Consider the following 11,951-nt stretch of genomic DNA (forward strand, 5'->3'; position numbering starts at 1 on the left):
TCTGTTCACCTTCTCGCTAGTCATTTCAGTCATTCATTCATTCAGCAGTGTCCCTTGAGCACCTGTCCACCGGCTCAAGGGAGCCCACAGGACGCTGGGGAGCTGGAGACCGTTGTGTGGGGCGACGGTGAGGGGTGGGTGGAGTGGGGACCCTGAAAGGGTGGTGGGCACCAGACTCTCAGAGTCAGGCAGAGGGTTCTGCCCCAGAAAAGTCTGAGAGGCGGCAAAAGAACTGGGCAAGTTGGGTGTGGCCAGCAGGGCTGGAGCCAGGTCACGGCCAGGCTGGAGGAGACTTTGGCCTTTGGCTGAAGGACGAGATTGAATCATGGGTGAAACAGGAGACCAGCTCTTGGAGAGGGAGACCCGGTAGGAGGCTGAATGGAGGACCCGGGGGTCAGGGGCCAGACGGGGTGTGAAGAAGAAGGGCAGGCAGAGCTGGGGGGTGGCCACTGGGTCCTGGGGATGCAGAGGGTGGGCGGGGACGCCCTGCACAGGGACAGGGAAGGTTGGGGGACCAGCGTGGTCAGTGCCTGAGCAACGTCCGGGGTGATGTCCAGGATGCAGGTTCGTCAGTGGACTGAAGGGAAGGGCGACCACCCTTCCAGGCCCAGATCTGACCACTGGTTTGGGGACGGGCCTGGGCTGGGAGGGGCAGCACGTGTCTTCCCTGGGCCGTCTCGGGAGAAAACCAATTGGTCCTCCAGCAGGGGGAGCGTTATAAAGGTTTGGAGCGCAGGCTTTCCTCTCCCAGAGAGCAGGTGTTCTACCTGTTCCCATGTATTTCCTAGGGCTTCCCTTGTGGCTCAGCTGGTAAAGAATCTGCCAGCAATGTGGGAGACGTGGGTTCGATCCCTGGGTTGGGAAGATCCCCTGGAAGAGGGAAAGGCAACCTACTCCAGTATTCTTGCCTAGAGCATCCTCGTGGACAGAGGAGTCTGGCAGGCCACAGTCCATGGTGTGGCAAAGAGTCGGACATGACTGAGTGACTGAGCATAGCAGAGCACATGTGTTTCCTGAGCCCTGCCCTAGGCCAGGTGCCACTCTGGGTGCACGCTGGGAAACAGAGCGAGGGTCCTGCCCTGCTGGAATGTCTGTTCTAGGGGGAGGATATCAGAAGGTGATAGATGCAGTGAGGAAAAAGCAGTGCAGGGAAGGGGCTCAGGATTGGGGAGATGTTTGCAGCTTTAAATTCAGGTGTCAGGAAAGGTCTCACTGAGCAGGTCACTCGAGGGAGGTCGGTGGGCCTGGGGAGACGTCTGGGGGAACGGCCAAGCAAAGGCCCTGAGGCAGGAACGTGTTTCATGTGTCGCACAAAGGGGCCAGTGTGACGGGGTGGAGTGTGGGGGCGGGGGGTCTGGACTTGGGAGTGACCTCCAGGCCCTGGCTGTACTTTGCCTTTCACCCCAAGAGCTGCCCGGGGCTCACAGGCTCCCTGGGGACTGGAAGGGTCAGCAGAGCCCAGAGAGCAAGAAAAGGTTCCTGAAGCCCTCAGGCCCTGCGGCCACCCCATCCCCCAGCAGGGACCCTGCCCTCCCAGTCCTCACCACCCCCCCGCCTTCCCCCCCTCCAGCTTCCCTTTACCCTCTTCTCTGTTCCCTTTGACCCCAGGGCCACTCAGCCTATGGGTCTGCATCCTCTCCAAGCGTGCCTGACCCAGGGGAGGCAGCAGGGGTGGGGCTGGCCTCTCTGGGAGGAGACCCCTTGATGAATGTGAGTACTCACAGCCCAGATCGCAGGGCTGGGCTCCTTCGTCTTCCTGACTGCCCCTCCGGCTGCTCTCCCTCCCCAGTGAGGCTGCAGATCAGGTGGAACCGAGATCTCAGTGCTCCTGGGTGGGTCTGTGGAGGAGGGGGCGGTCATGGTCTCCCACGTCCTGCACACCTGCTGTGACGTCCCCAGCAAATCATTGTTTGTCACGCTTGAGACTCAGAGAGGTTCTGTGTCCCCGCATCCCTGTCTTTCATGGGTGGCTGTCTCTACCACACTCCCTTTTAGGGACCAGGGATTCCAGACATGGGGAGGGACACAGGGTGATGGCCCAGAGCCTGGAAACCGGGCCCCTGCCCCGGGCCGGGTGCCAGTCCACTCACCCGAGCCTGTGCTGTCTCAAATCCTTCGGCCCTAGCAGAAGCGCCCACAGTGTCCTGACCTTGCAACTGTGGGGGGTGGGGGTGAGCCCTGGGCCCCTGCCCCCAGCTCTAGGCATGGGGGGAGCACTCCGAGATGGGCTGGGCTGGGCTGCCCCTTTTATGGGAGGGGAGACAGGTCCAGGGAGAAGGGGCTCGCAGCAGGGGTGGGGCTGCAACCTGGGGTTTCCCCTGTGCTCTGGCCTCCACCTGAGGACAGTCCCGTCCCAGCCTGGGTGGAGCAGAGCTGGGAGCACGCCTGCCCCTCGCAGTTCCTCTGGTTCAGCTGCTCCCACTCCCTCAGGAATGCCCCTTCTCCACCCCAGCCGCCGCAGCCCCCGCTTCCTCCTCCTGCGGGCCTCTTGGCCTCCGGCTCCAGTTACCCCTGTTCCACCACACCTGTAAGCTGACCCTCTGCCACATGGCTGCCCCCCATCCCAGCCTGGAGCAGCAGCCGAGCACCCCGGCTGCCCTCCAGTCTCCATCCTGTGCAGCCCTGGGTGTGCACCCGCTCTCCCTGCCCTTGCAGACCCTGACTTCCCCACTCTGGATCAGGCTGCAGCCTCCAGACCTGACTGAGGACCAGCTGGACTTTGGGAAGGCAGGTCCCTGCTCTGGCTCCTTGAACCCTCATATTGGGTCCAGAGTGGCGTGTCCGTGGGGTGCCCGGGCACACAGCCTGCAGCTTTGCTCTGAGTCTCAGGGGTCCCCGGGTACCCGCCCTGGGCCTGGGGCATATGTGTGCCTGCAGCTCCTGGGGAGCGGATCTGCTAATCCTGGAGCCAGAGGGTGGGAGCCTGAAGAGGCAGTTTCAAGACTCGTTTCAGGAGAAAGCCCTGCAGCCCACACTCCCCTGGATGCCAGCTGCCCCCTGCCACTGGTCAAGCTCACGGGCACTCACACCCCTCCCACACCCTGCAGGGCCTTGTGAACAGACATGCAGCTGGCCTTGGCCACACAATCACGTGCACACTTGCTGGGCTCTGTGGCCCCTAGAGCCCAGTCAGGCCTGGCGGCCGCAGTGAAAATACCTCAAGCAAGCTGGTCACTGAGGAGCAGCCCCTGGCTCCTGTGGGTGCTGCTCTGCCCACAAACACGTGTGCACACATATGTACTGCCAGAGGCTTGCTCCCTGCTGCTGCTGTGGCGATTCTTCCTCTTGGCTTTGGCCGTGTCTCATAACCCCCTCCCCAGAGCTGGGCTCTGCCGGGAGACCCCCTCATGCCTGGCCCATGGGGAAGACCTGCCCAGTACTCTCAGTGCAGGAGATGGGCCTTTTGCTGGAGGCCCTGCTGGCCCCAAGTCGGGCGCGACAGGCCTAGGCCCTGTGACTGGCACAGGCTGCTCTGCCCTCACCTTGGCACCTGCCCAGCAGAACCTGTGCCTACCGAGGACTTGCCCCCCCTCACCTCAGAGGTGGGGAGACAGACAAGGAAGTGGGGAGAGGCTGCTTCAGGGAGCTGGGCACACCTCCCCCACACCCCGCCTCCTTTGAGACTGCCCCCTGGGAAGCCTGTGCATTCTTAGATAGGACCTTCAGGGCCATTTTCTCCAACCGCCCAGAGAACGCAAGTGTCTTGCCAAAGGTCACACAGCAAATCCATGGCACAGCTGACCAGACTTACACTAGAGCTCTGGGGGCCCCATGTGTGCATGGTAGGGGTGTAGAGGGGCAACAGGCGGGAGGGAGGAGGTGGGGCTGGGTTCCCAACGAGCCTCCCCTCCCCTCTCCTCCCCTCCCCTCCCCTTTTGCTGCTCTCCCTTCTCTCCCTCGCACGGTTTGTTTGGAGAATGACTCACAGGAATGCAGCAAAATCCTGATGGATGAGGAGGCAGGGCTGCAGTACCGGAAACCTCTCCAGGATAGGGAGGCGGACTGAGCTGGGGGGCCAGGGAGGCTGGCAGTCAGGGGGCCCTGCGTGCAGGTGGGGAGACCAAAGCCCTGGGAGAGCTCCAGGCGCTGGCCACCGTGGAGCCTGCTGTCATGCATGTGAACACGCGCATGTGTGCACACGGACACACTGGCAGACGCATGCACAGGCACACGCATACGCTGGCACACATACACACCAGCACACGCACACACACACACATGCACACACACACGCACGCCCGCACACACACACATGTGGGCCCAACTTCAGCAGCCCCTCTGGGCTCCAGTCCTCCCACCTCTTCTCTAGATCTGACCCCCCACCCACCAGGCACCAACCCTGAGTTTTCCATTGCTGTGCTTCCCACAGGTGCACAGGAGGTTGACAAGTGTGAGTGCTGAGCGTGACCCCAGCTGGACCCTTCTCGCCCACAGGTCATAGCAGAACCCTCGGGGCAGGAAGCCTGCCTCCTAAGGGGCCCTACTGTATTGGGCGTGGCTGAGGCCAGGTGGACAGGGTGCCCCCAGCTCTGTCAGAGGGGGTGTGCGGTGGACCTGAGCAGGTAGGTCAGGTGGACGCTTTAGCAGCGCTTGCAAGAGCAGGCACAGGGCACAGCAGCCACCAACGTGGCGGGGGCTCTGGGGGCCTGGGAAGGGACCGGGCTGCATGTCTGGAGGCCCTGTGGCCCAGGCGACCAGATCCAAGGTGTCAGGAGAACCCCTGTCAGGGTTAGGAGGGGCACTGCATGGTCTGTACTGGGCGTGCCCACCAGCAGAGACACTGCCAGTTCATCCAGGTGCCCTGTGGGCGTGTGGGCTTAGCATGTGCCTGTTTTACTGGAGACAGCCCAAATATTCACTGACCTCTGACTCCATGCTAGGTGCAAGCTGCCATTTTAGTGGAGAAGGTGGGACAGAAGGAATGTCAAGCGATGTGTCCTGGTCAAGGAGAGGAGGCAGGCAGAGCTACGGGGAGAGGTGGGGAAAGCAGAGACCAGGAGACACAGGTTCTAGGTGGGACCTGGTTAACAGAGGCCAGTGTGGCTGAGGCAGAGGAAGCCGGATTGCACAGGACTGGGAGCCACTGATGGTTCTGAGCGGGGGTGGGACGGGATCAACTTGAGTCTCAGTGGATCCCTTCGCTGATGGAGGGCTGGAGGGGGCGGAGTGGGCACTGGGAGGCTGGAGGAGGGGACGCCCTGGCCCCTAGAAACAGAGAGCAAATAAGTGGCTGTCGGGAGCTGTGGTGCTGGGGAGAAGGAGGAGACTGCTGCGGTGGGGGGGCTGCTTTCCTTCTGATGAAAATGTTCTGGAAATGGTGGTGATGGTTGCAGGACTGTGTGCAGACACCAAAAACTGTTTTGACAGGGTGAATTTTACAGTATGTGGATTCTACCTCAAGTTTTAAAACTTTAGAACCTGTCAGGACTTCTAAGCAAAACTGACTTAGTGATAATCGTCCCAGGGCGAGGGGAACCCTGGATTTTTTTCCTTTTTACTTGCATATACCTCACAACTTCTAAATTAAAACTAGGAATTTCCCTCTGAAAACTAAGTGCTCTGTGATGGGGTTATGGAATCGATGGAGGGCTGCTGGGTGCCTTTCTCCGGCCCATTGGGCGCCGTCTGTAGTTCTGCGGGCTTTCACATGGCTGCTCTGGGCTTCTGGAATTCCATGCCTGCTCACGTGGCCTTGGTCGAGTCACAGGACTGGAGATGCCTGAGGCCCTCCCCTGGCCTGCGTGGTGTCCCCACCCGGAGACCCCCTTCTGCTTGCACGCCGTCAGCCCACAGGCGACTCCCCACCTCCAGAGGCAGCCCGTTCGTTCCTGGGCAGCTCTGCCTGTGAACAGACTCTTCCTTATATGGAGGGGACGCTGTCCTCCTGTTGTTCTCCTCCCCCTCAGCTCCCTCTCTGAGCCCCCGTTTCTGGGTCTGTGGCACAGGGGCCCCCAGTCCCTCTCTGCCCCCACTGGAATGCCAGGGGCCATGAGGTTCTGGGGTGAAGCGGGGCTGAGGGGCCTCTGCCCCAGCAGGTAGCTGAGTAGGGTGTGCAAATGCAGCATTTGACTGTTGCTGTGAAAGTGGACTTTGATCTTCATCTCAGAGACTGAAAACCCAGCTCTCTCCCTTGACCAGAAGGGGTAACCATCCCCAGAGATCAAGCAGGCAGATCCCCCGGCGACTTCCACACACTCATTTCTGTTAGCTGGCACAGCCAGGCCCTGCTGCTCTCCCTTTTGAGAGGTGAAAAAACAGGCTGAGAAACACAAGGGGAAGCAGCCAGTGGTCTCTTGCCACATGTCCTGGGGGTGCTTGGGACCATGTTGGAGGCTGAGCAGCACTCAGCCTCCAGTGTGGCTGCTTCGACTCTCTGGGCTCCGTCAGTCTGTGGGAGGGGCTGGTCCTTGCGTCTGCTGCAGCTGCTGCGGAGTTGGGGCGGTTGTCCGGGCCGCAGACTATGAGCTTTGTGCTCAGTTTAGGGAGAGAGGTATTAGCAGCCTGCTGTCCAGCTCATGTCCCCCCGCCCCCATCTCACCACTGCCACCTGCGAGCAGGAGCATCACCCCTCTTTCTCAGCTGTGGAAACCAGGCTCAGAGAGGGTGTGGGGCTGCCCAGGGACACACAGCCAGCACGCTGCAGAGCCGGACTTGCTCCCAGGGGCCAGCAGGGGCGGTGCTGTTCCTGGTTCAGGGTTTGTGGGAGGGTGCGACCTCAGCTCCTAGTAAGGACATGCCACCGCCGGCCTGGTCTAGGTGGACACGGACAGGAGGGCTCGAGAGGGAGAGCAAAGGCCCCAGAAGCCCTGAGCTGAGCTAGGAAGGGGCTGGAGGGGTCACGTGAGCCACCAGAGGTAGAGACACCTGTGCGCGTGGGGGAGGGGACTGGTGAGTCAGGCGGGTGTGGGAGTGTGTGCACGTGTTGCCAGCACAGAGGAGGCTCTGCGTATCCTTGCTCTGTGCCCCTTGCACGTGTGTACCTGCTCTCCTGGCCTGCATACAGTGCATGTATGTGTCTGATCAGGGGAGTGTGTGTGTATGGAGGTCTTGATGGCCAGGATCTACTGTGTGATGTGAGCAGTTTCTCTCCTTGAAGTGGGGGGTCTAAGGGAGGTTGCGACGCTTGGCCTCTTACTGGGCTCCCACCCCAGCAGGCAGAGGAAGCCACTGGGGCCCAGGGAGGGCCCGTGAGAAAGTGGGGGCTGTCTGGGGAACCCCCGGGCCTAGGCAGGAGGGCTGTGTGTCCCAGCGAGAGGGGCGGGGGGCAGGGACAGTCTGTGTACACACGTCTGTGTTGGTACCCGTGTGTGTCTTTGCATGTCCGCTGGACTGTGTTGGGGCTGTGCCCCAGGCCTGGTTATGTGTGTGTGTCCAGCCTGCATTCACTGGCCCGGGCAGGTCTGAGGCCTTAGTGAGGGGTCACTTGAGTTGATGGTGCTTCTTATCTGGGGGGTGAGTGGCCCTAAAGTGGGCCTTTGCCCTTCATCCCATATAGTCCCTGGAGGAACGTGTCCACGGGATGGTCACTATGGTTTGCCCCTGCTAGCATCAGGGTTCAGGCTGGGGTGGGGTCAGAGGTCAGTCTGTGGCTTGAGACTGTGGCTGGAGTCAGAAGTCCATCCATGGTCAGTCTGTGGCTGGGGTTGGGTGGGGGTGCTGGCACTGTAACAGGGGTCAGGGGTCAGTCTGCACTGGTGCAGAGGACCGGTGAGGCCCCAGCCACACCGCTGCCCCTGCCTCTTGCTGAGCCCCGCTGAGCACCAGGCAGGCATGAGGCTGCAAGGAGCTGCTCCCAGGACCAAGTCGGGACACCAGGCAGGCCAGAAGCACTGGGGGCAGGTGACCATGGTCATAGTCAGGAGCCAAGAGTGCCGTCTCCAGAGAATGCAGAGTGGGAGAGGGGCCTGGAGACCCCTGCCTGCCCTCTCCTCCAGCCTCCCTTCTCCCCGTCCCCACTGCCCTCCACTCTGCTCCTGTCTCTCACCCTCACTCCTTTCCCCACCCTCTGGACTTCATCCATGCTTTCCAAATGTCTGTCTGTCTTCCCTCTTTCCTTTTCATTCTCCCACTGAGCCCTGTCCTCAACCACCAGCCTCTGTCCTCAGAAGGCAGGGCCATGCGGTCTCCAAGCTCAGCGAGATGGTCCAGCATCTCAGGTGCTCTGGACGCTGAGAGAGGATGGTGGTGGAGGGGTGCTTCAGGTGTGCTGGCCGGGAACCCCCAGCAGAGGGAGGCTAGGGGTCTACCAGTAGGGGTATGTGTGTGAGAGAGAGGTCAGAGGCCTCCTGGTTGGGTCCCATGCCCAAGGAACAGTGTCCAAAGCAGGTGGGTCTGCCCTGTCTGAGTTGGAAGCTATACGACCTCATCTGGTGGGCTCTAGTCTAGGAAGGAAGGATGGACAAACAGAGAGATGGCAGCGGAAGCCCAGCCAGCAGAGATCAAAGGTTGTACAGAATGAAGTGAAAGTTAAAGTCACTCAGTCGTGTCTGACTCTTTGTGACCCCATGGGCTATATAGTCCTGGAATTCTCCAGGCCAGAATACTGGAGTGGGTAGCCTTTCCCTTATCCGGGGGATCTTCCCAACCCAGGATCGAACCCAGGTCTCCCACATTGCGGGTGGATTTTTTATCAGCTGAGCCACAAGGGAAGCCCAAGAATACTGAAGTGGGTAGCCTATCCCTTTTCCAGTGGATCTTCCTGACCCAGGAATGAAACCAGGGTCATCCTGCGTTGCAGGCGGATTCTTTACCAGCTGAGCTATGAGGGAAGCCCTTATAGATCAAAGGCAGGGGAGAAAAAACTGGCTTTTGGCCTCACATTCAGCAAACAAGGTGAGCAGACCCCACCCCAGCCAGCCCCTAGGGCTGTGGGCCTGCCCACAGATGCATGAAACGGGGAAACTGAGGCTCAGTGTGGACGCCACTTGGCAGATCAGGCAGGCTTCCAGCACACCCACTAAAAGAAGCTGGCTAAGCTGACAGATGGGCAGGAGGGTCACTGACAGTCACAGGGGTAGGAGAATGGTCCGCCCATGGGAGAGCCCACTCCACGTGCCCACCTGGCTGCCCACAACAGCTAATGCTACCAGCCCGTCCTCCAAAATAAACCCAGAACTGGATGTGCTGTCGGCTCTCTGAGCCCCCACCCTGTGAGGCCTGCTCCAGAGATATTTCATCTGTCGCCTCATGAGACCTGGGGGCCTCACAGATATGCACAAGCACCTGTGGGTGGCTCCTGTCACTTCTGTGTCCCCGTCTCCTCCCACGTGCCCCTTGGCTCCTGCACTCCAACCTTGGCGGCTCCATGAGGGTTCTCACCCTGCCTCAGCCTCTGGGCCTCCACCTGTGCTATCCCCTCTGTCTGGGCAGCTCTGCCCCCAGGTAGCTGCCTGCCTCCTGCCTTCGTCTTTCAGGTCTGTTCTCACCTGTTTCAAGTGCCAGTTCCTGGGCATCGACTGGAAAACAGCTCCCCCACCCCCATATTTCCAGCCCATGCTCATGCTTAGTCGCTCAGTTGTGTCTGACTCTGTGACCCCATGGACTGTAGCCCACCAGACTCCTCTGTCCTCCTCTGTCCATGGGATTCTCCAGGCAGGAATACTGGAGTGGGTTGTCATGCCCTCCTCCAGGGGATCTTCCCGACCCAGGGATCAAACCTGAGTCTCTTGTCTCCTGCACTGGCAGGCAGGTTCTTTACCACTGCGTGACCTGGGAAGCTCTCCTTTATTTATTTGTCACAGCACACCTCACCTAAGTGTCATGGATGACACTGTGTCCCGACAAGGAAGAAGGGGACCTCCATCTTGCTCCTTGCTCTGACTCCTCACATGTAGAACGGTCCCTGGAACATAGGAGGTGCTCTGTAAATACTGCCCAAGTGGATGGGTGCCAGGGGCCACTCAGCCATCTGGCCTTAAGAGACCCGACTGTGAAATGGGAAGGGTGGCTAAGCTGAGGACAAGATGGAAACTTGAAATTGCTGGTGCACCTCTGACCCGAGGCCTGCGCACCTGCAGACCAGGTGTCCGGTGCTGCGTCCTTCCCTCCGCGAGCCACAGCCCTCCAAGCCCAGTAGGCCTGGGGGTCACCGCACCAGGGCTGAGCTTGAACGAGACGTCTGGCTCTTGGTAGCACCTGCCGGGCCTGATGGCTGGAGTCTGTGTCCCTCTTCTCTGCCTCTTGTGCCCACCAGGAGGGTGGGCCCTGGCTAACCCCTTCCCTAGTGGCCTGTCAGTGAGCCCAGCATCTGCCAGCCCCCCGACTGCATGGTCTGCCTGGGCACCCCACTCCTCGGCCCCTATTTATTATTTCACCCTGAACAGCACCTGGACACAGGGTCTGCAGGAAGGTGGCTCTTCAGACAGTGCTGGGCAAGTGAATGGGCACCATCCTGGCCCAGGCTCTCAGGCTGTGACCACATCTCCCCCCAGGAAACAGCTTCCCCCCATCAAGACTGTGAATGTTCACCCTGGCCCATGGGACTCTCCCTCTCCCTGCCAAACCTGGAGCAGGACTTACATGGTGGGGCATGGACTCAGACCCCTGGCTGGAGCAGGGAGCCAACCAGCCTAGCAGCCTCCCCTCAGCATGAACGAACAGAAGACCTGCCATGTGGTGGGCCCAGCCCACCATCCTGCAGATCCCGCTGGTAGGGGCTGATGGAACAAGCAAGGGGTCCAGGGCCGTGCACACCTCAGTCTGAATCTTGGTACTGTTGCTTCATTCATTGCTTTGCTAAGAGCATCCTGAATGCCTGCTATGGGCCTGGCACTGAGCCAGGGTCTGGAAATTTACAGTCAGGTGGGGATCAGTTGTCCTGCTGTGTGTTCTTGACAAGCCCTCTGATGGCTCTGAGCCTGGCTTCAATCAAAGATGGGCAGAGCCCTGCTGTGACAGCACTGGTGGAAGGGCCTTGGCCAGGTGGGGGCGTCTATCCTCTGCCTGGGAAAGGGCTCCGTTCTCCTTTGGGATAAGCGGCAGATCCGCCATCTCCTTTCTCCCAACCCCTTGGACACGTGCTCGGAATCCAGAATACACCAAGGGCCCTCCAGTGACCTTGGATGAGTCATACCACCTGTCCTTGCCCCACTGTTCTTCATCCCCTCCCATTGTTCTCCAGAGGGGCCCTGGGTTCAGAGAAGAGGAAGCGTCTGGATCAGGCTCAGTCGTTCAGTCACCAGATACTTATTGAATCTGTGCCAGGCACCATCCCAGGGACGGAGGAGGCGCCAGTGAGCAGACAAACAAAAGCACCTACAAAATACATACATTACATGTGGTACATTAGAAGGTGGGGAAGAGCATTCCAGGCACAGGGATCAGCAAGTGCAAAGGCCCCGCGGTGAGAATGAGACAGTGGTGAAGGGGGCAGGGGAGTGACAGTGTGCATGTCCCTAGGGAAAGGGGGCATCCACCACCACCCTTTTCCCCACCTGCCAGCTGGCCTATTGGGGGGCTGCCTGGAGGAGGTGGGTGAGTCAGGATGTGACAGAGACAGGCTGAGGATCAGGCAGCGCTGAGGTTGAGTCAGGGGTCCCAGGAGGAACTGGGACTTTTTTTTTAATGGTGCACGCAGTGGCCTCAGGACTGAGTAACCCTGGTTCCCAGGCCAGATAATTGAAGACAGAGACTAAGCATCTGCATATTAGAGGTGGGTGGGGCTAGAGCCCGGAGAGGAGGGGGTGCTCAGGGTGCTCAGGGTTTGCTGCATCCTCACCTGGTGAGCCTGGAGTCAGCAGAGGGTCTGTCTCTGGGAGTGGTCTGCTCTTGGCACCAGGCAGCCACCCTCGGGACTGGGCAGTCTGGAAGCTGTTCCTGGCCAGTGCTTCCCACGCCTGACTGCTAGATGCTGATTCCCAGGCAGAAGGAACAGTGTGGAGGGGCTCTGGCCATTTGGATGGATGAGGTCTGGGCTAGAGACCAGGAACTTGTTTTCTTCGTTCTCAGTTGAC

This window comes from Bison bison, unplaced genomic scaffold (assembly GCF_000754665.1).
Source record: "Bison bison bison isolate TAMUID 2011002044 unplaced genomic scaffold, Bison_UMD1.0 scf7180017864180, whole genome shotgun sequence".
In the NCBI taxonomy this organism is placed as follows: Eukaryota; Metazoa; Chordata; class Mammalia; order Artiodactyla; family Bovidae; genus Bison; species Bison bison.